Genomic DNA, 26,192 nt, shown 5'->3' with positions numbered 1-26,192 from the left:
ACACGCAAGAATTCATTGAGAGGAATTGAGTGCTTTGGAAGGAGAGTATGGAGGGGTGGGAAAGAGGGGGAAAAGAAATATGATGCTTTCCGGGCAGCTTTTTTTCTAAGAAAAAGTGGGTCACGGTGTCATAGCCAAACTCAGCAGCAGTGAGAGCTGAAGATTGATGGTAATCCAGGAGGAAATGTGGTAGCACATGCCCGATACACTTTCTGAAGCACAGCCTGGAAGCGAGCACACAAACCGACCATCCCAGATCTGACAGTAACAACCCTCTTGTGTGCAATGGTCTTATAAACAGGGGCCTCTCTCAGCACATTAAATGGGAAAGCCGAGGCAGGGAAGCGACCTGCAGGTCACACAGCAGGTCCGTGGCACAGACAGCAACTGTGCATGGATCTCTTGGCTTCCTCTGCTCTGGTCATCCCATCAGGCTGCTTGCTGAAGATAAAACCAACTGCCCACAGCCCCGGCGTGGCTTTTTGTTGCATCTTTCAAGTGATGGCTAAACTAGGGCTGCAGCAATTTCTCCCAATACTCAAGCACTAGGAAGAATTGACACCTGATTTCCAGCAAGAGATGAGATTTTTTTTTTTTTTCCTGAAGACAATTTCCAGCTATTAGAAATTGTTATTTCATTATCTCTCTGACTAAAAGGCCCTTTATAATCACATGACTTCTCCTTGTGGGGATAGACTGTGATCAAGTTTCCTTTCAGCAGTATTTTGATTAACTTAATAAATTGAACTCCTTAATATTTTTGTTCTAAGGGGTATTTCCACCCATTTTCTCTGAGCCTGATCTTCAGTAATAGTGATATCCCTGAAGAATAAAAGCCTGTTTTCCTTTCAAACTTCGAAACCTGATGACAAAGGAAAACCTGTTACTATTAGCAGAGCATTTTATCTGGTGTTAAAGCGAAAAACCTGCAGCTGCCGCTAGAAGAAAGAGGAAAAAAAGCAGTTCCAAAACCTGCTCCTTAAAAAACAAACAAGTTAGCAGGGGAATTTTGTCCTACTAAATACTGGCTTCTCAATATATGATTGAGATGCTATAAACCCTGCTCCCCAAGTTGTCATGTAATCCCTGAATGCCTGTGAAGCCGCAGCACCAGGAGCATCTCAGTGGTGGTGACAAAGCCGCACGTTGGCAGTGCCTGCGGATCCTCCACGGCTGCAAAGGGGAGTGCCAGATGCTGACACCAAACGTCTCTCCTTGCAGACCTCAGAAGCAAAGTTTGCAAGAACATGAACAGGAACCCAAAGGAATATGTTAACTTTTTTTTTTTTTCTTTTTCCTTTTAAAATTGTTTCAAGAAACGTCCATCTCCTTGACTTTAAATAATCACAGAAACTTGTAATTCTACCTAGACCAGTCCTCAGTTTTGCCTTGGTGCTATCTCCTCCTCTTCACACGAGTGAGTTTCTCACGACGTGGGCTACTTGACAACTTTGTCTTTTTGTTCTCCCCTCCAGGTTTAGCATTTTCTTTGTTTTAGCTGATTTGGCGAACTCAGACCACACACGCTTGTGCTCCCCTGTGATTCACAAGTGACTTAAGCAATACAGGCTCATCAGCATAGCTAAGGAATCTGGGAAACTGCTAATATAAAAAGAAAAGGCATATAAATGTGAAAAGAAAAAGAAGTTTAGTAGGAATTTCAAGTTACTAGTAAGCTATCAAACAAAACAAAGAATTACTAACATTATTGCAGTAACAGTCTCATCTGACACCTGCTGGGGGCTAGGAGTACCAGAAGCAAGGGACACTCCTTGTTTTGAAACAAACTTTTTGGTCTAGTGGCATGTGATGTTCAGTGATGCCCAAGCTAGTAACTGGTGCACAAACTCATCCTCTCTTCCCTCCAGGTTAATGCTAAACCTCAGCTAGCCTTACACTAGGCACTTCAATATGCTTACCCAGTTGCAGCCTGCTAATGTTGGTGATTCAGATTCGTATGGCTTATGTCCTTTCTATAACTCATTTGTCCTGTGATACCGGACAGGAACTTTCAATTCAGACTGAGCAGAGCCCAAGGGGAGTGTTTTTGTCAAAGGACTCCAGTTCCAATGTTGCTGTTGGCCCACGTTATTCCCTTCCAGACGTACCTGCTGGCTTGTACCTTACTGCAGAAGGCATATATATTGATTTTCCTCTTCTGATTCTGTACATTTAAAGACAACTAAAGATCACTGAGTATGAGGAACGAGCTTTCCTGACTGCTTCTCAGTAACTCCTGCATGATCAATGCAGAGCCTGTGCTGCTCCTGCTCTGTCAGCCGAGCAGCCCCAACACACCTGGTACATCAGAATTGTCCTCTCTCTTTTGACAGACGTGCCCTGCTTGTTTTCCAAGTGATCCTGAGGGTGCTCAGGCTGTTGCAATGTATCCCCTAGGGCCCCATTACACTGAATATTCAAGCCTCAAGCAACCCGTCTTTGGGCATCTACTACAGAAACTACATCAAAATAATGTCCTACCCCTACAAAATTGCCATTAAAAAAATGCTTTTCTGAAAATAGACTTGATAATTAGTATCTCTGATTGCACAGGGAAAACTGTTGAATCTGTTAGAATACATTTTAAATGCCAGCTTTCACTTCCAATGCAGTGTGAGGAAACTGAAATTCCCAGCCCACCACCCACACAATCCCAGGTACCACTAAAAAATTAATGACTTTTCCAGGCCACCTAATGCTAAAAAGAACAGAAACAGGTTTTCAACACCCGTGGTTTTGCCTTTTACAGATAGAACAGGCTTGATATAAACGGGTAGGACTAGAAAAACACAACTTTGGGGCTATTATTAGCTGCAAACATCCGCATTGTGGCCCTACCCAGACATCCCATTTAGGACTGAGCACCAGTAGACACAGTTGAAGCAAAAAGTTTCTTTCCCTCTTGGCATGCAGTCAATAAGGAGGGCATAATAAGTCTAGTATGCTAAGCCCATAGAAAGAAATCAATACAGAGTTTGTAACACAAGAGACAGATACAATATAGGAAATAACTTTTCAATATTGAGCACTACCTCGCAGCTCAGCTCCCGTGCACAAATTACCCAACCCAAGAGCCATAAAAAATTTTAGAAATCCCAAGCCTCGCTGCACTCAATGAAAGTTAGATACTCCAGCCCCCTGTATCTACCTCCTCAGTGGGAACTGCCTTCTGTGCTCTGCAAAAATGTTTAGAACTATGCCAGAATCGTTATGTGGCTTCAAATATAAGGTGAGGATGAATATTCCAGAGATACCCTTCAGTCATGTTTCCTAAGCCACTGTACAAGCAAAACGACTTGAGGGTATTGCTGCACCTGGAAAAAAAATTTCCCATATTCTACGTTACTGTTGATGATCTTTATCTCACACTTCTTCCCATTTCTCCATTTTAGCAGCTATAAAACATATGTAAAGACTGGAAACTTGTGGGTTTTACATCCTCTAGGTGATGTACACCAGAGCTGAAGTACTGAGCACCATGAATTTGTCCCAACGGCAGTGGTTCAGAAAAAAAAGCCAAGTTCTCTAAAGCCAGCTATTATACTAGAAGACTTTCCCAGTCCAAATCCTACAGGATTTCTTGCCCTTTGTTTTAAAATGTCAAAAGTCATTAGCGCACTTACATGGGTAAAGCAAGAATATTTTTACTAATGCGACCTACGTTATTTGGTGAGGTCCTGTAAAGGTGGCAGCAGCAGCAATGGTTTGCCTTCGTTAGCTACGTTGACCATGGTTCTTGCAGGCTCGCTCCGATTGCTGTTAGCAATATGCTCTGCTACAGGAAAGGCCTTAAAACTCCAAGACACAAATTTGTGAATCAACTCTAAGCAAATTTTTCATGCTTATCACTAGCCAAACCTCAAAATATCTAGTCGTTGGGAGTTGGATGAGTAGAAACCATATCGAGACGTTCAGATTTTCTACAGGTAAAGAGACCTAAAGCAACAAGACAGGCAGAGTGTTAGAGGACCATTTCTTTGCACCTTCCAGGGGTTATATTAAGCAAAAAGGAATTCAGTGACACAGCCACTCACCTTGTGACAGAGTCAGGAACCAAAGTCACGTCTTCTGAACTTCTGTTTTATGCCTGAGACAAAATTTTTTGTCTTGTAAACTCCTCTAATGAGAGTGGTGGCTTCAAAGGTGCTCACAAAGGCTACACAGATCTTTTCAACAGCAGCACTGTCATCAACTCACTTTGAAACACATTAAGTGAAACAGAAGAGTCAGAGTGATGAACACTGCTTCTATAAAACCAAGACAACCTTGCAACAGATGGGCAGGAATTTCAGCACCCTCTGTTCAACATCCCCTAATTACTGCTCTGATTTTCTCTTTTCTGGCCCTTCAAGTGACCACACAGAAACAGCAGTGCTTGTGATACATATTCAAGACACAAGACAATTGCTGACAATAATTGGATTTAGCAGGTTTTTAGAGCAGAAGGCTGATGCATACAACAGCCATAACTGTACTGGCAAGATGGATCTAACAGCCATTAAATTTTAAAGCACTGCAGGACCCATACGATATTTGGCAAGCGACTATACCGACAAAATTATTTTCTTCGTAGTCCATAATGGCATGCAAGGCACCTAAGTTGTGCCCAAAACGGGAGATGGCTGTTTCTGATGCCACGTTTTTGATGAGGGGGCAACTGATTAGATTCAGATTAAGATGGCCAGAACCTGGTGTGCTTTCAGAAGGACTGAAAACATGATCCAGAAGTTGAACATAGCTGTGTTCAAAGGGGAGCAGAAAACGGCCTTCAAGTATATATATGAAAATAATATAAATATTTAATACTTATATATTAAAAAATCCTGCACAAAAAATGTTTTCCACACCCATGAACAGAGCTTATATTATATCAGAAGACATGCAAGCTAGAGAAAAGCTTTTGCAGTTGAGAAGGCCCTGAAATAGCTGCTGCTTCCGAGTTTGTGACATCTCTGATGGCTTTGTGAAGTCTCTCCCAGCCCTATCACCCACAATAGCTGAGCCCCTCAAACTGAGTGAAACAAAAGCCAATACCTGGAAGATGGTGCTACATAAATTCAGCCAAAAGATGCAGTTTCTGAAAGCAGCCAGCTACTCAAATAGTGTAGTTAGGAAACCAGCAAGTTCTGTGTCTCTTGGAGTCCTAAATCGAGGCTCTATTTCCTCCTGAAAGCTATCTGAAGGGTCCCAGAGGCATTAAAGTGTGTGTAATGCAGATGTTAGGGAGGGACAGCTTTCTAGCCCGTGTTTCATAGGATATAAAAGCTGATTATCAAATGATTCTTTCTGGCCTTAGTAAAGGCCTCTCTATGAATTAGAAGCTGCAGAAGAAAAAAAAAAAATCAGACGAGAGATTTCTTTCATGAATTTGAGAGAGATAGCATCAAATTCATGTCTTGAGGTAAATTACAGCATTACTCAAAGTCCATGAATAAACTGTTAGCTTGCAAGTAAGAAAAAATCAGATCACAAAATGCCAGTCCTTCAGGCAGGAGGATGCAGCTAGGTCTCACCGAATTTCTTTTAATTCAGAAAAAAAAAAACATGTAGGCTAAGGGCTTTTTTTTATTACTATTTCATTCTTTTTGAAGGATCTCAGTAGCATATACTAAAATAACTGGCTTCAAGGTGTTACAAAGAAGAAACCTTCGTCTCCACAATTGAGGCAGGGGGAACAAGTCCTTTAAGGCTGTTATCAATTACTACACCACGGAGGAAGGATATTAATAGGGCTCTTTTGTAAGTTATAAGCATACTGTGTACTTAATATTTTGCTTGGTTTCTTGGTGCCACTTATTTCCCAACAACATCCTGGCTGTCAACAGGCATACACAGAAGTACTCATTAGCAGTATTGAAGGATGGTTTATAGAAGGTCAAATAATGGGCCATGACAAAGCAATTATGTTCCCAGCTATAAAGGTCACTTTTACTCATCATACTAATTATCTTGACAGGACTACATTTACTTCCACTGATTTCAATGCAGAAACTTCACCAGCACCTTAGCCTTTCTGATTTCAATGCTGCAGTTGCCCCGATTGCTCTCGCTAATGCACGCTTCCTGGTGCAAGACAAACAGCAAAACCAGTCTCCTGGGGGGAACGAGCAAGCAAGCGTAAAAAAACCACCACTACCACGAAGCACTGCAATTAAAAGTTAGGTACGAAGTTAGCTGGCAGTTTTAAGGCCAGATTTTCACAGGTTTAGCCTTTACCATGGTGCGAGGAATCACTGTGGTGCAAAAGGCAGGATTTGAAAATCAGCATGGAATCACACAGGGCTTGGAAACCTGGACATTTCAATTTTCTGGATCTAGGGGGTGTTACACGTAAGATTTTCAGACTGCCACAGGAAGCCTTCTCTCAGACTCTGAGTCTAAGCACCTAAATTATATCACAGCGATACAAATATGTATATAAATTATACAAACAGCGATATCACTCCGTGGCATACTCACAAAACCGTTCTGCCTTCAATTCATTTCCTAAATGCCCAATCATCCAGCCTTTCTTGCCAATAGGATTCTCAATCGGTGTCTTTAATAGTTAATTTGTTTAGTCTGATCTATGAATAGACAAAGGCTGTGCACTCTTGCTCTCTGCCAATCCTCTCCAATAAAATTGACCGGTCTCTCCAAAGTTAACAGTTTTCCAAGGTGCAGAACACCTGAGCTGGATCCTACAAACTTCCTGCAGCCTGTTTTGTTCTGAGAGGTGACAGCTGGGCTGCCAAACACCACAGAAGTGCTCCCAAATCAGCCTTGGAGACTGCAGCCCTTTGCCCAGGTCAAATAAGAAGGATTTGGGTGCCCACACCTCTCAGCTGTCAGCAGGCTCGTAGCGCTTTGTGGTCCTCACACTGCTATTTCCTTGCAGTAGGGTAAGTACAAAATAAAATTAATACCTTTATCAGAGTCCTTGATTCTCCGCTACAGTCAGGACTACATTCGTGACTCTGTGGTGGTACGTGGCCCAGTTTCAAGGCCTGAACACCGTGAAGAGCTCCTGCAAGAGAAAGAGGCAAATGCAAACATCTTCCCACCTCATGTCTGTTTTATTCTCCCTTGGCTGAGTGACTCCTGCTGCTGAATCTGCTCTGTTTCTTGGTGGTTTAACCAAGGAGATGGTGAGAATGAAGAACAAGAGGGAAAAATGCATTCCCTACGAATAGTTGTTTCCAATGTTGTGCTCAAATACATTTAAGGCATCGCTGAAAGACAGCAGCCTTCCTTCCAAGGCTGCTGAGCACCTGAAATCCCTCCTGAGTTTAGGCCGCACTCTGAGTGCCAAACCCAAGGAGAGTGTTTGCTGCCACCCCACCTTTTCATTTTAGGGCAATAAACCAAGGGTTTCATCCTCCTTTTACACACTCACATCATGGTCTCTGGTCCAGGCAACCCCTGGTGCTGCGGGGTGTGATGGGGCATTCTGTGACAATGACCAAGCCGCTGATTTTGGGGGCAGAGCACTGCGTTCGTCCTGTGGCTCGACATGCTGGGTCCCTGTAGACGAGTTGCTTTATGTAATCTGGCAATTATAATATCCTTGTTCCTTTGCAAAGCGCTTCAAGGCCACGTGTGAAATGAAAAGTATTATTAATGAGACAGCAACCATCTCTTTCAGGCAATAACCGTTTTCTCTCTGAATTAGCGGCTGACTTGCCCTTATTAAGAACCAAGCCTTCATTTCCAGAGGATGGGCAGGTCTCATACACGGCTCCGCAGCGGAGTGAACAAAATGTAAACAGCCCCTGCACGTACTGAGAGGGTACAAGCACGAAAGCAGCCCCCCTCCTCTCAAAGCATCCTCCACGCTGCCAGGAAATACAGGATCAATCAAACGCTGCAGCCCTCGGGTCAATGGTTTCACACGCGTAGGAAAGGTCAGTGATTTGTTTACAGCCTTCCTGGCACCACACCACAAGATGAAGGGGGGAAAATAGTTCCACGTATGGCTCGTATAAATCATCTTAACTAAATTACTGGCCTGCTTTATTCCATACATCACAAAGTGTACTGAGAAGAGAGCCCGCTCTCATTTACCAAGAAAAAAATGAAGGAAACTAACTCCTTCACATATCAGAGTAATATGGTCATGATCCCATAAATATGTCATATTTCAGATTGTTTTTAAAGTAATCTTTATAGGAAGTTCACATGCTGATTTACAGCCAATGAGAAAATACTGCGCTGAAACGGCTGTAAATGCCAGAGGGAAGAGAAAGCAACGTTTCTGCTCCTGGTGCTCCCACCCTGACTTCATTTAGCAACAACAAAACTGGGTCAGAGCAAGATAAGCAGCAGGTTATTCAGGAGAAATGAGACAATTCGAAATAGATTGTCTCGTACAGTTGGTATCACACAATTAAAAAAAGTCAATTCCCAGTTAGGCTGTACAATGGCCAGATTAAAAAATAAAATAAAAATCCTGAGTCCAGCCAAACCAAAACCAAGAAAGCTGAAACGGTGGCCAGAGCTACCACAGTGGGAATTTTTGTGGGCTGATTTTCGAAAATTTATTACTAGTGTAAGTTTGCAATCAAATTCGGTTATTATTATTTTTTTTAATCAAAATCTTAGAGCTGGAGAGAAATCCTTGGTCACTATGGGATGAGCACGGCCCTGCTGGCATGCCACACGCTGCCCGTACTCTTTTGGGGCTACAGAGGTGGGTGAGGTTTCTGAAAAGCTCAAAACCTTTCACAGAAGCAAATTAGGCCCTGGGAAGTCTATCTAGCAGGGACACAGAACTTTTGAACAAACCCAGCACATCAGGGGAAAACATCCACTTTTGATTTTTAAATGAGTTCTAAAAAAAAATAATCAAGTAAACATAAAAGCAAAACAAGCTTTTGGCACAAAGGACATGCAAATACTCAGACACCCGCTTCGTTCCAGGGCTATTTTTCCTGCATTTCCTCGACTATTATTTGCCTTGATGAACACATGTAATCACTCCCCAGAAAACTCTCCCCACACACAAGTATTTTTAGGGGAGAAGGAAGAAAATATTTCTGATTTCTCATTACCTATTTCTATTTCTCCCCCCCCCCCCCCCAAATTTCCCCTTAATGCTAACTATAAAAGGGACCCGAGGAACATGGAAGGCTCTTTAGTCATCAGTTTAAATCTGGATTCCTCCTTTTATTTCATACAAACCCGGTGTTTTAATCGGAAGCAAATGTAGGACACTTACCTACTGAAATTAACAGACTTCACTGTTAATTTCACTGAAACAGTGTGGCCCTCCAGTATTAATTAAATCCTAAATTGCTTTCTGGGACAGAATCGCTGGTCTACTTTTTATGGTCACAAGAGCATTGCCGAGAACAGGCTCTGCGACGTGCCCAAAGACATCCAATGCGAGATTCAGGAGAAACGAGAAAGAACTGGAGAGTCAAAGCCTCAATTTTCCCCAGCAAACACTCTACTGCACTCCAAACTTTAAAATGAAATGACTGGCACAGCCTGAAGCGGCCAGAGAGAGGAAAGTGAGGACAAGACAAAAGCTCAGGCTCACATCAAGAGGGCAAGCTCTTGTTTGTCCAATTATTTGAACCCAGGGAAAATTAGACGGGGACTTAGTATGAAAGGGATGAGAATGACAACAGATAATGAGGTTGTTTTTCATTTATAGCAAGGTCTCCTTGTAACACTCAGCCTTAAAATGGCAGAAAAATAGGCCCTAATCATTTCTCTTTTGCAGAGACTGTTACCTGGGCGGCTAATGCAAGGACTTGCCTCTTGGTACCACTCCCACTCCAAGGTGAAGTGAGCAGCAAATCAGGACCACGTCGAGGAACTGATTACGAAGGCTGCTACGCGCATCCTTTGTCTTCGGAGGCCAACATTATTCTGAGTGCATCAAAAAAAGTCCGTGACCCCGAACTGTGGGAAGCACCAGGCTGTCTTGCAATTGTCTTTGCTTCCTACTCCCTCTTTCCAAACACGAGCTACAACAGTAGCTAAAGTTCAGGCCAAACGCGATGCCAGCTCAGACATCAGCCTCCCAGCCGACAGCCAGGGAATACATTGGGAAGCAGATGTCTGGCGTATATTTTTCAGAGCTTTGTCTGAATAAACATGATTTCCTAACACTGAAGGACAGGCCTGGTTTCTATAACAGAAACATATTTTCCCAGGGACAATAGACTCATATTTACGTGCTAATTAGGAAAGAAAAACAGAAAAGAAAAAAAAAAAAAAAAGCATTTTAGTTTTCAGTCACACATGGCACCAGCAGTGCTCCTGGGGCCGTTTCCTTACCAGGCTGTGCCCTGTGGGGTGGGAAGGCAGCCGACAGGGCACGCAGTTCAGGATTATCCAGCCTCGAGCTCCTTTCTTGATGTACTGGCAGAAGAAAAGGAAGGGAAAAAATAAGAATCACCTCTGCTTCCCTCACCTTCAGGCCTACAGCAACCTTGTCACTGTGATATTCCTAATCTGAGCTTATTTTACAGGTCATCAATTCAATTTCTCAACTTCTTACACTTTTTGGTGCTCCCTCTTAAAATAATGTCATGTCAATCAATCATTATCTCAAGGGCTCCAATTTTCGCTTCAAGCCTCTTTAAAAACCTGAGCTTTCATTCCCCCTTCCTTACTCCTTGCCTTAAATTCACCTACTTCAGCTACTCAATATCTTCAATTGTCACCTTCCTGATTTTATTTTATCTCTGCATGCTTGGTAGGCAGAGATAACAAACACACACAAGTCTGGATTCAATAAATCTCACCTGCACTTCTGGGCATTCCGTTTCAGTGCAATGACTTATTACAGGGCCAGGAAAAAAAGATACTAAAAGTAATAATTGCTTTCAAAACAAACAGAAATGCCTGATTCAAAAACTTGAAGTGTGGAGAAAGGGAGTAGAGAATATGCCACAGCTGAAAATAATGCCTTAAATCCCACCATCCTTCAAAGGAAGGACTCGGTCAAACTCAGCTCTCACCTGCAGGCTTCAAAGTACTTCAAAGAAAGACTCCTCAACACCGCATTTTCAAAGCCCCGGAAAAATATATTCACCAAAAACCTCAACTATGAAGAAGTCCCTAAGTGCAATCAACTCTGAGCTTTTAGCACACAAGTGGCTGTGTTTTCACCCTCTCCTCAGCTACCAGAAGGGCAAAAATCTCAGCGTTCACTCAAACAAGAAAAACAAACAAAGAAAAAAACCCAGCACCAGGTGAGATTCTGATGTTTCACAGAACTCCAGTACTAGGGGGGCTAAGTAAAACAGCACAAGAGTTTGTACCTCAGAATTATAGAAATGTGCATGCTACTCGGAAAGATCTGCTTTGCCAAATTGACCAAACTGTGCGTTCTTTTGAATGGCTGCATGGGCAAGAAGCTGAGCTTCTTATTTGAGTCTTTCAGTAGAGATTTTGAAATTTCAGTCAACAGAGCAACCTGTACCTGTGTATACCTGTATATAGTATCTTTGGGAAACTTGAACTACACAGCTTGTAAAAGATTAAAAACCAACTTACCAACACTTCACGTTTGATATGTAAGAATACAGAAAAACTGCAATCAGATGTTCAGACCAAATCTTCAGTCAACGAAACACTCCTAAGCTGCTTCAGCAACCCAAAGGAACATAACATCCAAAATTAGAGAGGAAAGAAAACAAAGCAACCTAGTAATTGTTTTCCCTTCTTCTACCCTTCCTTTCCCGCATAACACTGATTCTCCTTCCCTTGTTTGAGCAGATCCTGAAAGGAAGCATTAACTCTCAGGCAATGAGTCTGAATTGGATTGAAATGTATGAGCACAGCTACTCTACTTTTAAGTAAACATTTCTGTCCACTACGTGGTAAGGTTTTTTTTATACAAACATAAAGAGTTATTGCAACTTTCTTGAAATACACAGGCTTTGCATTAATATATCCAAAGACCTCAGAAAATTTTGAGGCCCACAAGTATTAAGCAGGGTTCAGAAAGATAGTGACTTGTGAGAGAGGCAGGATTTAGGTAGGTGAGTTATTGTATTTGACAGAGCTTTTTATCACCTTTATTTATCAGGAGAGCATTCGAGAGTACACAATAACCTTTACAGAGCTAGTTAGAAGAAAACCCGCAATGATGAAATTCAAAGGCTAAAGTAACGGTATTAGTAGGGTAAGTATTTAATTGGTTACACACTGCTTGAAAGGTGATGGATTTATATCTGTTTTGCTGAGCTCCTGCTTTCCTGTATTCTGCAAGAGAGATGGATTGCATTAGGAAGAACCTGGAAGTCTTCCAGAAGAGTACAGGGCAAACACAAAGTTCACTTATTTGTTAGCGAGCCGCTGCTTATTATGTTTCAAGTTGATTAGTAGCAAAAATTAACATTTCATTAAGCCCTCTGACAGGAGACAGGACCCTTTCATTAAACAAAAAAAATACATAATTAGCAATAAATATACATGGGCTTCTTTGTGCATGGTTCTTTATCTTTGAGATGCAACAGGAAAACACTATTTGCACCCGTCGCTGTGAGCTGGAAGACACCAATGCATTAAAAACCACAGCCCCTTTCGTAATTGGCACTGATCTTCACTTCATCAATTTTAAACACTCACAGCAACGAAAAAATATTCCCTGTTGCAAATAGCTAGCAGCTTAAGTCCGAGCTACGTACATTTTATGTACTTAGGCAACTAGTCTAGGCCAGAAGATGTACTCTTTTTTCCTTTTTTTTTTTTTTTTTTCTTCCCTATTTTTAAACTAATGAAGTTATAACTAAGACTTTTAGTTGCATACATGTGAAGTAGCAGGCTTGGTATGTCTATGAGTTTCAATTAACTTGTGAAAAAGTCCTATCCTTAGTTCACCGGTGAGGTTGAATGCTGTTTAGGATTGCTGACACACTTCATTTATTTAAATTGGGAATTTAATAAGGAAAAATCTTTTCCTAAGGTGAAACCCAAGCTGTCTCCACATGTAACCAGTGACATCTTTGTCAGTACTCTGAAGCCCCTAAATCTTTCCAAAAATTTCCTGGCAGAGGCCAAACCTCAGCAGGGTGGTGGCTCGGCAATTTAGTGCGTAAGTAGACACCCAGAGGTTGAAGGACTCCTTCCATTTCTTGATGTAATCTCTGAACGATGCCTCGGGAACAGGGATGTCAAGAAGACATGTTTTATATCTGCCCGGTTCAAAACAAGAGTGTATTAGCAGGTGTCTCCCTTTTATCCAATTCTTCCCCGCAAGGGCTTATCAATTTTGTAGCAGATTCAGTCACAGTCCATTTCTGTCACACACTTATCAACATGGTAATTCAAATTTTGCAGGTGTGATTACCCCTACATGAATACTGATGAGCTGAAAGTCTGACAGGACTTTGAAAAATGTGGACTGATTGCAAACTGCTGCAACCGCTCACTACATCTTGGCCACGTTAACATGCAACAGGCACGCCGCCGGAGATGGAGGACCGAAAAAGAAAGGCACGTCAGCTATGAACTTTCATTTAAGACAAGGACCTAATTTTTGTTAGACGGAAAATAACAGAGCAACTGCAATTTCTATTCATTTGGGGTGACAGAACGCTCAAAGTTTCTGGAAATCCTGCCAGAAGATTTTATTTGAGGCGATGTCGATTTTGGAAAGAGGTAAATAAAAACAGGACCTTGGTCCTAAGTTTTAATGAGTCCCAGAGAACATACACTATTCAGTGTTTGCAATTCAATCAATCATCTGTGTGATCCCTAGTAAGTAAAAAAGGATACGAGGCTAGAATTCAAATGACTCAGAAAACCTGGAGATCTGGGATTGAAAGTTAATAATTTTCCATGCCAAACACCTTCCTGAGAGAAAGCTACTGTAATGATAAAACCAGGGGTAGTGTGAGCGTAAGATTTTTTTGTTCCTTTTACAACAGATTGTTTTCAGAGAAGGAGTCAAGAGTAAAAATTTCCAAATGAGAATTGTTGAAACATTTTAAACTGATTGTTCCAAGACATTTGCCAGATACCAAAAGATAAACATCTGACTGATGTCAACAAGAAAGAAAGAACTAGCAATTCTGATACCTGACAAGATGTATTACATCCGATTTTTGCATCAGCATATTGTTGAAGACACCCCAGTCGTTTGGAAGCTTCTCAGATGGGCTCTCAATACAACGAGTTACTGCCGAAATCAATGCCTCAAGCGTTGGAGCACGATGCAAAGCTGCTCATCGCTTCCCCCTGGATCCGTGGGGACACTTCTTTACGCTGACCATCTGTACTGATATCACGTATACCCCACAACTGGTCAAGGTGGCACTTGAGGATGTAGGCTAGGATTCAACTTGGTCCTTCCATACAGAGCTAAATTTTGTGTTCTGTAGAATGATATAAATGTTTTTAACTAAAAGTAAAGGATAATACACTGGAAAATATCAGAATAAACCCCACCTTTCTGCAAGCAGGACAGAAGCAATTTAGAGGAGCTGTACAAGTGGCCAAAATGTTACTGCTAAAAGTGAATCAACTTGAAAGACTGTAATGAGCCCTCTTCTTCCTCTCATTTGCACCTTTCCTTATTTTTCTCATGCAAATTGATTTCACTGCTTTATCCTCTGAAATAATCAACTCAAAGAGGTCGGTTACTCCAGCACATTTACTGGAGCATTAACATCAACCATTTAACATCAGCTAGGGTTTTGGCCCATACTATATTTTAGCAGAAGGAAGAAACTGATAATAATCCACTGTGGATGCTAAAGAAAAAGTGAACTGTATCGTAACACATATTTGATGTAATGCCTCTGTGGCCATACTTTGTGTAAGCCTTCCAAGGGTCCTCTTTGACATTAGCAAAGCAACATACATTACCTAATCTAACATATATTAGCTAATCTCTCTTACCTTGCCTTGAGGATGCAGGTCAAGCTTTCAACCGCTGAAAATGCATGGCAACTGCCCAATATTGCCTTCCACACACCGTGCTCTTAAATGCTTGCTGAACACTCACATGCATGTTGAATGAGAAAATCTATCAGGACAAGAGACAAAGGTGGAGGGGAAGATGTGTTTCCTGAGCTCTCTCTGCTAATCAGCCTTCCATCTTCACTGCAACGTGGCAGTCCAAGAATAACACGGCTGGAAATCCGACAGGCAGGAGCGCACTCGATTCAGAAGGGAAAAAACTTTGCAGAACCTTTGACCAAGGCAAACCTCCACCAGCTGAACAATTTCAACTCTTCTGCAGCGAGTAGAGTCTTGACCCTGCCCCAGGACAGCCCAGCTCCCTCATTTCTGTTCTGCGTGTTTGCAAGGCTTCCAGAAAAGATCGGTCTGCTGTGCTAAAACCAGCCTGAACTCTCAGAAAAGCACAAATAAGCGATAGAGTTAAAACATAACCCAACTGATTTTTTTACATTTGCATTTAAAATTTTAGCTTTTAGGTGTTTTTTTCCCCTCTCAGATCTAGACACAGCAGGAAAGAGAACAGTATGTGTAAAAACAGGGCGCCTTGTGCAAGGCTGCCTATCTCAGCAGATAAGATTTTGAAAAGACAGTATAATGATAAAAGCTGGCAACACCTCATTTAGCACAGGGCTTTGACCTCCGTGGAGGGCTTGAAATGCTGCTGTAATAGAATAAAGTGACAATATTGCAGGTGCCGGATTGTGCTGGCCCAGATTCTGGGCTGCGTGAACCATCTCAAACTCAGCTGAAACAGCGACAAAAGCAGCCTTTGAGTACTCCAAACCAGCTTCTACAATCTTCAACACTGAAGAAGTAAAAGCTAGAAAAAATAAGAAGTAAAAGCTCGAAAAAATAAGAAGTAAAAGCTCAAAAAAAAAAAAAAATCCCACTGCTGCACTTCCTCTTCTGTGTTCAATGACTCAGAGCTTTCCAGCTCGCTTTCCTCAGTAACCAGCAGAGATTTCTGCCTTTAAATGAGTGGCCACATTTCTGGGGCTTCCAAACAACAACACACTGTCAGCAGCATGATTTGTTCGCCCAGCTGGAAGTTGCACTCCTTCATATTTTATTTGTTTGGTAGGTTTTGGGCTTGCTTTCTCTCTAAAAACTCCCAGTCAAATTAATCAAAAAAGTAGCGATAAAAAGCAGACAAAAGAAGAAAAATAAGAAATCTGTCTCCTATCCACCTTTTGTGCATATTGTGCGATCGAAGCAACCAAATGTTCTTCACCAGACAAGTCTCCTGTGGACAAGGACCCATGAAATCATTAGCACTATGGTCATTATGTGAGGTTAGGAACAAAGCTCCGCATTACATCTGCCTTTTAAGACCTGTCTGAGGCTGGAATTTGTGGCGAGTTCACTTCAATTAGCTCAAAAGGCTGCTTTACAAACCGGGCAGCTCCTCAATGTGCCAAACCATTCGGAAGCAGGTTTGTGGCGGGGCAGAACGACTTCACACAATGAAGCTCCTGCAGATTCCCTGCTCTGCCTCAAGCTCTCAGCCTTGCTTTTGTGAGGTCTTGGACTCCTATCAAGAGGAACGCATCCCAGGCCTACCTCGAAGACAGTTAATTAACACAGTGCCTAACGGAAAGCAGCATTTTTCTTTCTCTTGCTGCAGGTTCACGCTGATATGTTACTGATGCAATTGTTGTCTTACTGTTTAGACACGCTGCCTTAGAACAGAACTGTTCCCCAGTGGTCATTACAAACATTGGTTATGAGCCTGATTTTCTCATCCTGGACACGGAAACCCTATCAGTGGCCTCAGCAGAAGCTCAGACCTTCAATCAGTCCAGCCCAGAAGTGTTTGCTGTCCATCCTCAGACAGCAATACCTCTCTTTCTCTCTCAACACACACCCTGTAGGTAAGGAGTTGACCTTCAAGTTGGTTCTCCCTCCACAAACTATTTATTCAGATTATTTATTGATGGTCGAGACAGCTGCATGCTTCTCTGGCCTCTCTTAAAGGAGCACAGAGGGTGTTAGCCTGGGGAAAACACCACCAAGATTTCTAGGAAAGTGAGTTCTGACATCCCTCACTGCTTCGTCCTTTGTAACTGGATGGTCTCCAAAAACAGGAGCCCAAGAAGCCAAAAATGAAGATGGTCCCACAAAAATCTAGAAGGTTTCCCCTTGACTCCCACATTTTCCTCCCCGTTTGCCTTTATTGACTTGTTTAGGGATTCACGGCATGACTTCAGCTGTCCTTGCAGAAACCCATTCAGCAGCAAGGGAACGGCCAGGCTTGCCAGTGTTTTTCTGTGCTCACTGACAACTTTCCAAGCTCACAAAAGACAGATGATGGGATTGGCTTACAAAAATCCCAGGACTTCTCTTGTTTCATCTTAAATCCCATTGATATGCAGTGCGAGCAGTCTCCAAACGCACACAGCAAAGCAACAGATCCGTGGGAGGGGAGTACTTATTTCAAAACATGGCAATAATAGACAAAAAAAAAACACAAGACAATGGAATAAGAACAGCAAATGGATGTACCATTCAAGATACAGGCCTCTAGCTGTGGGTACACAAAGCTTACAGCAAGCTCGTATGCCAACCGGGTCTTGGAAATACTTGAGTACATTTTATAGCTATAGGAGACACCGCCGCTAACCTGACACAGAAAGAAATTCCCCCCTGATTTCTTTAGGACAGGAGCCTGCCTGAAGTCTAATTATCCCTTCTTTTGTCTAACGAGCATAAAGAAACTTGAAGTGTCGTGTCCTTCAGCGGTCTCTCAGCCCGCCTTCTCTACAAAATAGGCACGCTCGCTTTTGCTCTGCATCACGGCAGATTAACAAGGTATCAACAGGCATTTCTGTAATAGCTCCTCTCAAGGATAGTGGCTAGGCATTTGCCAAGACAGTCTGGTGTAACTAGTAATTCATGGAAATGCCCTGCGCTTGATTTGACTGGTGTCCTCCAAGTCCCATCTTTTGTTTTAGGAAATTCGAACTACGGGGAACACAATCCCAAAGGGAAGCCACGTCAGGAGAACATGAGAAAGTTCATTTTAGGCTACCAGGAGACAATGGGGAAGAAAAAGAGTTGCCCTAGAAAATCCCTGGCAGCGTTGCTCAAAAAGAGCTGGCTTCTGGGGGAAGGAAGAGAAGGTGTTTGGGGGTAAAGAGCAGGATAAAGAAAGGGTTGGGGAAGCGAACAAAGAGACCATCTCCCGCTGCTCGATTCCTACTGCACTGAAGGAAATGGGAGTTCAGGTATATGCTGTAAGAAATGTGAATCCAAAGGAAATCCGACCTCATAACCAATTTCTTCTCTGAATGGAAATAACTTGATTAGACCTCAAATCCCAGTTAATAGCTCATGTCAAGCAGAGCAAAGGTAAGTTTTAATTTATCTTGACAAATAACTTACACTTAAGTGACCTTTTTCTGAATGTGCATCATTTTGGCTTCATTTCATACAGTCACAAAAACATATCCTTAAAGAAAATTTCCCCCGGCAGAGAGATTTTGTCTGCAGGGAAACTCGACAGGTTTTCACACCTGCCCACGAGCCTGCCCAAAGTTCTAATTTTTTGTGCTAACATATTGTAAGGAATAAATTGCTGAAATATCTCATTACACGGGATGGTTCCATCAAACAATTTTCTTGTCATTAAGTGCTCCATAGATGCACTTAATGGGCAGCACTCAGATGCTAGCAGAGAAAGAAAACCAAACCCTTCTAAAAACTAACCCCAAACTAGTTGTTCATTAACTTAAAACATCTCTATAATAGGCAGTTACCAAAAGAGCATTATCTAATGCTGGATATATTTTCACCCAAGGAAAGAATGACTAATTAAGAGTGGTGTCGTTGCTGATATTTGTCTCTGGAAGCTTCACTGATTACAATTCTTCTTCTACGAAGCCTCTTCCCCTTGGTACGACCGAGAATGCAGACGAGACAAGCAGCAGAGACAAAGCACCGGGTAGCTCCCCGAGGTTTTCTACCGGGATTGCAAACACAGGGAGAACAAATGCTCCTGCTTGTTCAGCATCCATTTTGGAATCCAAATAGAAATACTACTGCAAATACAGCTTCTCCAGTGACATCGCTTCCACATCAAGGCCCAGCTAAATATGAGCAGCATCTTTACTCAGCTGTCACAAAACGTTTCATTAGCCCATTAAAAAAAAGCTATACAATACATAACAAAAACGCAGCTGTAAGAACTGCAAAGATGCCTGGGTAGGAGGATTGTATTTCCCAAATCTACGCATTTTACCCCCAGGAATCTGATACGTAAAGACCTAAAAGATTCACGAGTTTAGGCCCCATTTCTTCTGCTTAGGAAAAAACATTAAGCATAGGAGTAACTGTAAAATCCCAGTAAAGGTTATGGATCTAGAGCAGAGATGCTCTTCCAACAATAAGTCGCTGAATGAATTATTCTGTATTGTCATCTTCATAATACCGAGGGCTCTGAGCTTTTATTAAATCACAAAATGAGGTCTTATTGCTTTTATTAAAGTGTCACCTAGAAATTTCAGCCGCAGGCCAGTAACCCATAATGAAAGGTCCAATACAAACATAAAAAAAAAAAAAAAAAGAAAGAAAAACCTCTCAGAGAAACAACACTGAAGGCAGTCTCAGTTTTATTTTTATCCTAGCCTTTAACAAAGGCCACTATCCTTTAACAAGGACCCTCTCTCTTCAGGGTTAATACAGTGGTGGCGTTTTGTACCAAAAGGAGCCGACTTCAAAATCCTTCACACAATTGCAGTTCCCTCTGTTATCCGCCGGGTCCGCACAAATAAATAAAAGATCCCCTTCCCTGATGAGTTTTTCAAAGCTGTTTTGCGACGTGTGAGCACCTGGCAGGCCTGATGGGCCTTTCACGCGGACACGAGCCACGCTCGCCACTTGCACAGAGCAGGGCTGCGCTCGCCTGACCTACTTCATGCCATCTCAGGGCCAAAACTCGGCGCTGCCCTTCCTTGTTCTTTCCACCAGGTAACACCTCCTCCTATTCCTCAGGAGATAACGGCAAACAGAGAGGCTCCGGTGGCAAACAGAGAGGCTCCGGCACCAGTTCAAAGCGCCGCCGCCACACACCCAGCCTCCTTTCTTGCCTTGCAGCACAATGAGATCAGTACAAAAGGGCCTTGGTTTTCTAAGCCGCCGTGCCAACTTAAATTACCTTAATCTAAACCCATGCCTGCTCTAAAATCTCCTCTCTTTCTTAGTAATACTAATAAGGAGCCAAACTGCACGGACACTGCGGAGACACAGTTTTAGATTTAATACCGTACGTTTAAATTAAATGGGCCTAACACTCTGCTTTCTTTTCCTTTTCAAGTCCCATCTTTCATCTCCGGATCCTACAGTTGTTTCGGCCTTGATAGAGTTAGAAAAATTGACAGCTCAAATATATAAATATTTTAAACATGCAAGGCGAGTCTAGGTCTCGAGGGAAATATCCGAGCTTTTCCAATATTCACTTCTGATTATTTATGCAGTTAAATAAGAAAGGAAATTGCTAACAAATCTACGCACCGGTTTGGCACGCTGTTCCAGTTTGCCTTTTCCTGCTCTCCTTCCGAAATTACCAGCTGATTAGGGGTGAGGAAGAGGAGCCTCGCTTTCCACACTGGAGTGAGACTTTGACACCGGTTTTCCTAACTCACAGCTCTGCCAAAGACATCAGACAAAATCTCGGACAAGTCACCAGCCTGTATTTCCCCTCCATAACAACGGGAGCAGAGATGCTTCCTTTTGCCAACTGGTTTCTGCCATCTACTTCTTTTCTGCTTCACGATGGCTTTGCTTGCCTTACTTTGACACACTGGGCCAGGAGGTGAAGGGAAGCAACCTTTTAAACCCGTTTCTGGAACACTTTTTGTCCTGTATACAAATAAACCAAGCTGAGAGCTATAGAGAAAGCCTGTGAGCCACTGACACTTACCTTTATTAACACTAGAAATGTCGTGCAGATCAGCCTAAATGCCTCTATTTAAATCACACAAGTGGTGGCAGTGTGCTTGGGATCTCTCCATTTCCATTAAATTTGTGTCAGCTCCTTCTCCCTTGAACAACACTTTACCCTTATCACTAGATTCGCCTAGAAGCTCTGTATATATTTTGTGCAAAGAAATTTTGCCTCAATCACTTAAAAATTAGTCCTTTCTTCCCCTTGAATACTTATCTGCTCATGTTTATGAATAAGTTACAGCTACGAAGAATTTACTGGCATCAGCGAGCGCCTTCTGCTTATGTTGTTATTCTTTTCAGATCTTCGTATTCGCTCTATTTGAAACATTTGTTCTGTAGTTTTGCAACTTGCAAGGAAATAAATTGGAGGGAATGTAAGCAGATGAATATATGCCCATATTAATCTCTGCCACTTCAGAAGCAATACAATAGCACTTTGGTGCTTACATCAAGATTGCTTCTAGACATCATCTTGAAACTACTCCTGGAGCAACTTACCCTGTTATTGTCCCCTGCTGCTACCATTGAGCAGTAAGAAGCTTTCACCTTGCAGAAAGCATCCTTAATGCAGAACTACCCTGGAAGCGCTGCTTAAGCAGTTCAGCAAGAAGCCAGCTAGCTTCGTGTAACCCATCTATTTAGTTGCCTAACCACATACCGAGGCAGACAATGTACCCACAACTGCTGTCGATTCTAGGACGGGGTCTTTGCACGCCTGAGGAGGTAGTGACATCTCAAACAGCCTAACCACTACGACCATAAACATGGCCTTCACTGTAACATTTGATGCTCCACTACACACACAAGCACTGAGCTACCACTGGGTAGGCTGAGATCGTGCACTGGGAGGGGAATTGCAGACGTTACTTCTCCAGAAAAGATGGGCCAGACAAAGGACTTGATAGTGGAGATCAGGCAAATCAACATGTTCTGTCACTCTACATCATTACACTGATGTTTTGAACTCACTTTCAAAAGTTTAACTTATGGACACTTGCATTTCATTTTTAATATACAATACATGCAAGAATGGAAAGATTCATGCTCTTCAATTTCTTAGCTAATATGTTTTTTTTTTTTTTTTATCTCAGACCTTCTGCACACACTCTTCAGCAATTCAGGTACCTACCTAGCAAACTGCCGATGTGCTTGGACCAATACATGCAAAAGAGCATACAAATACTCAACCTCCACTGTCTGTATGCCAACCCCATTTCCTTTGAGACCTACATGTTCACAGCAACCAAGGACTCAGTCTGTATTTAGCAAAATTATCTACCAGTCCACAAATTCATGGTGGTCCACTAGAGGCGTGAAGACAATTTTCATCTTTTGACTTCAATCACGTAGAATTTAAACCTAGATAAAAGTACCTGAGAGCGTCAAACTCAAGCTTGGCTTTTTATTTCTCTTGTACTCTGATAGACACACAAAAATAAAGCCAGAGAACTGAACCAGCTCAGTAGTTTTAGAAGTTACAATTACTTCCATTTGCCAGTTTTACTGGTACATATTAGGTATGTTCCATAACTTTTCATAATGCATATTTTTTGACTATATTTATCAGGATGTCAGAAGGTAACAGGTTGAATTCATTATGATGCAAACCTGACACCTGAATAGGAACGCTGAAGGATTCTGCCCTTTAAAATTTCAGGAAAATAGCAGCAAATTAGAACTGACAGGATGTTACTTTGATCTGACAATCATGACTGTAACTCACATTGAATATTGAATATCAGTTCCCTTTTAGTTCCAAGAAGAGTGGATACACACTATGCGGTTTGTGCATCTCATCATGTAACAACTGACAACACCAATAAGCTTTCTTAAAGTAGAGCTGCTTGGAAGAACTATGTATTATTTTGCTTTATTTTGACACCCACACACTCGACAGAATATATCTGAAGATATATTAAGAATCACGTGCATGGGCAAAGATTGTAATCTGTCACTCACTATATGAAACCATCTTCTATATAAATACTTCTCTTGCTGATGCAACAAAAGGAAGTGGGTTGAAGCAAGAAGAATTTTCCATTTGCAGTTTCTATATTCTGTGTATTTTATACCAGGTTGTTTTCAGTTAACAGATAAGCGATAACTCTATGCAGTGTTACATTATCAAAAAGTGAAATGCCATTTTCTTTTTATTAAAAAATCCTGAAATCTGCCCTCCTGTTCAGTTGAGTAGAGGAAAAATATTACCAGTAGAGCTACCACAAGTTCAGGGACTAAAGCAGGCTTTAAAGTTATTAAATTCTTCACAGGTAGGAGCTAGATGAAGTTTTGGAAATGACATCTTTGTATTCTCCATCCAACAGACAAAACACATATAAAGTCATTGAATGCCGTGATTTATATTCCCTTAAAACAAAGGAACAAAAACATATGTGTGTGCACACACTGGGATTGTATATCCCAGCTTTGGTACTTACTTTTCTGTTAGAACACCTTACATCCCCTACACGTGCTCTAATTCTCTTCAGGTTTGTCTGCTATTGCCATCATCAGGATACTATCACTTTCCGCCCTCTCTAAGGGTTTGATTGATGAACCCAGATAACTGGAAATCCATCAAGAAACCTTTGAACTGTGATCCTTCAATTTACGGAAAGGATGGGCTGCACACATGAAGATTAACAGGAATTAGTGGGACAACTCAAGGGACCAGTTTGCACAATCCAGTCGTCTCCAAAGCCTTCAGCATATTCTAATTCAGTAAAACCCAGAGTCCCATAGAAAAAAAGGATCAAAGCAACACAGTAACACTTTGGGCAAGTCACAGTAAATATCTATGGTATTCAATGAAATTTTACTCTGCCAGACAGGTGACTTATCACAGCCATAAAATACTTTAATGTTATCCTCCATCTCACGGTGTCATTCTTACCAGTGCAACATTACTCTGAACTGCTACGGCGATGATCCACTATCATTTGATGCTTTCAGCCACTATGCAACCATTCTGTGGGAGAACCCACACAACCAGTTCCAAGTACCTACACAAAACTGTGTCCACACCAGACCCTCAATACTAGAGAGATGTCTATAGATGAAAATCAAGTCTACTGCACATTACCTGGTAGAAATAATGTTCTCAAAAATAGAAGTCACTCACTGGACACATTAGTGGGCAACCTGCTCTGGCTGCTCGAGCAGGGAGGCTGAGCTATGTGAGCTCAAGAGGTCCCTTCCAACCTCAACAGCTCGATGATTCTGTAACACAATTTTAGTGACAAGTGGACAAGATCAGGCAAGCAGCTAAAACCTTCAATTTTCCACCAGATTTGACTACTTCATTTCAGTAAGCGTTGGAAATGAAAATGATGATTCCATGCAGAAGGTAAGCAGTCTGCATTAAACGACTCTTTAAACGTCCAAAGTTCAGGAGTTAAATAGGCAGCACCAAGGTCATTATGGAACTTCATTACACTACAGACATAAGGTGCTCTAAAAATAACACTAAGCAGGGCTTCCATCACACTTTAAATCTTTGAAAGTACGTACAGACAGTCATTTATTAAATGCTAAACTAATTAATTTTTTCTCTCTGTATGCTGTCATAATTTCACATGGGAAATAAACGCCATGTAAAGCCATACACTTACTGCCACGACTTGTGCTTCTCGTAGGTTCAGCAGGCTCAGGATCATTCAGGATATGGACAGGTTACAGGGCAGCTTTCGGACGTCTGATGAAGGAGGCAATGCTAGTTCTAGCCACCAGGGTGCTTGCTAGTTGAAACCTCAGGGTATCTCCACAAAAGTTCTAGAGCTTTAGGTCCAGCTGAGGCAATGATGCTCCTGCTGTCGTCAGCTCTTTCTGATCGTTACTATGAGATTTTCAGATGCACCCGGACTGACTCAGCAGCCACAGTCCGTCCAAGACTAAATCTAGTCCTATTCAAGGAAAATAATGCTTGTGGATTCGTTTGTCCCTTGATTTGGTGAAACAGTAGTCATTTCTCCTCACAACAGGGAAAAGACATCTACCAACTAACAGGTTCCTGTGCTGGGAAGAAAAACATACCTTCTGGCCTTCATGCAACTCTCTGGCTTCTTCTTCCTTGATGCGCTAGAAAATCATCCACCAGTTGCCAAGGTACTGACAAGGAACAGAGCAGGTACCACACCAGACAACACAAACACATCTCTGTGGCTCCTGAGGGCTTATATATTCCATCACTGACCCAAACCGGTTGGGAGCATGAAGAAATTACAGTGTGAGATCAGTGAGGAAGACAGGTCCTTTTCAAAGACTTCATCAACAGAGAGCAACAACACTGGTCTGGGCAGAAATTCTGTGATCTTCTCATTTCTTATCAGGATAGAGATAACTCCTCTTGAATAAGCGAAGTCCATATCATCACGTGAAGCAACCTCTAATAATTTCCCCAAATTAACAGCACTGTCTCTCCATACCTCTGTAGCTTCCTGGTAATTGAGAAGCCGCAAACATTAAAATTGCTTTGATGATCTTGCTGTACAGCTCCTGAAAAACAGCAAACAAACACGAAATTCACTACATTACTTCAACTGGCAGATGTTACCATTAAAACATTCCCACTTATTTACAAGGGGACAATTACATGAAGCAGGAAAAGCAGTAAAGAGCCTTCATTAGTCAAAAACTGTTTGTCATCTTGAAGCATAACTTTGTCACATTCAGCTACAGAGCAGAAAGCCTTTTGCGAGAAAATGCCTTAATACAGTTGTTTTAAGACAGCTGCAACGTTTGGACCTTCCAGCATTATTTCTCCTCTGCACAACACTTCTCAAAGAAAAGCCATCATCCTCCATTTGCAACACATGACAAGCAGCTATCTACACAGTGTAGTTTATGTCATTATCTCTTATTTCTTGATAGATTACATTCTTACACCTGGGCACATCAAGCAGCTTTGTCAGCTAATGGCAAGCAGTAGCATGATAGGTTCTTGCAGTCCATGAAGCCATGTTAAAATAAATGCTTTGGGCTTCAAGCCTTAAAAGCACCGCGTCTCCCTCTAGTGCCTGATCTACTACTGCTGCCAAGCAGTGGATGCCCTTTTCTCTTAAAGGTTTGGAAGGGGCAGGATTCAGAACATGTAGAGTAAAATAACTCAAGATCCTTGCCCAAGGGACAGGGGCAGTCAAATCCTTTGTGCTGCCTACGTAGGCTACAGGTATGGTGGCAGAGCACACCTCCAAAAAATCACTTTCAGGAGCAAAGATCTGAGAAATAAGAGCTTTGGTGTTGTCCAATACACCCTTAAGTTAGCTGCACTGCACTGATTGCTTCCATCTCCCACGATTGTATTCTTTCCTCTCCCTTCCTTTCCCCAGATGGAGGGACCACAATGA

General features: G+C 42.0%; 1 protein-coding gene across 1 annotated transcript in view; it reads right to left on the bottom strand.

Annotated features, from left to right (window-relative positions):
* Positions 1 to 26,192, bottom strand: part of LOC311424346 (uncharacterized protein) — a 187,773-nt gene that overhangs the window by 78,121 nt on the left and 83,460 nt on the right. The window contains exons 4-9 of the mRNA XM_084499418.1: positions 24,459 to 25,341; positions 10,267 to 10,350; positions 6,906 to 7,006; positions 4,035 to 4,196; positions 3,662 to 3,936; positions 3,149 to 3,314 (exon numbers count right to left, since the gene is read on the bottom strand). The gene's annotated coding sequence lies outside the window, so the exon portion shown is untranslated. The remainder of the gene's footprint in view (positions 1 to 3,148; positions 3,315 to 3,661; positions 3,937 to 4,034; positions 4,197 to 6,905; positions 7,007 to 10,266; positions 10,351 to 24,458; positions 25,342 to 26,192) is intronic.

The sequence above is a fragment of the Aythya ferina genome, assembly GCF_964211825.1.
Source record: "Aythya ferina genome assembly, chromosome: 27".
In the NCBI taxonomy this organism is placed as follows: domain Eukaryota; kingdom Metazoa; phylum Chordata; class Aves; order Anseriformes; family Anatidae; genus Aythya; species Aythya ferina.
The sequence above is the reverse complement of the archived record's forward strand: the minus strand, read 5'-3'. Positions and strand labels throughout refer to the sequence as shown.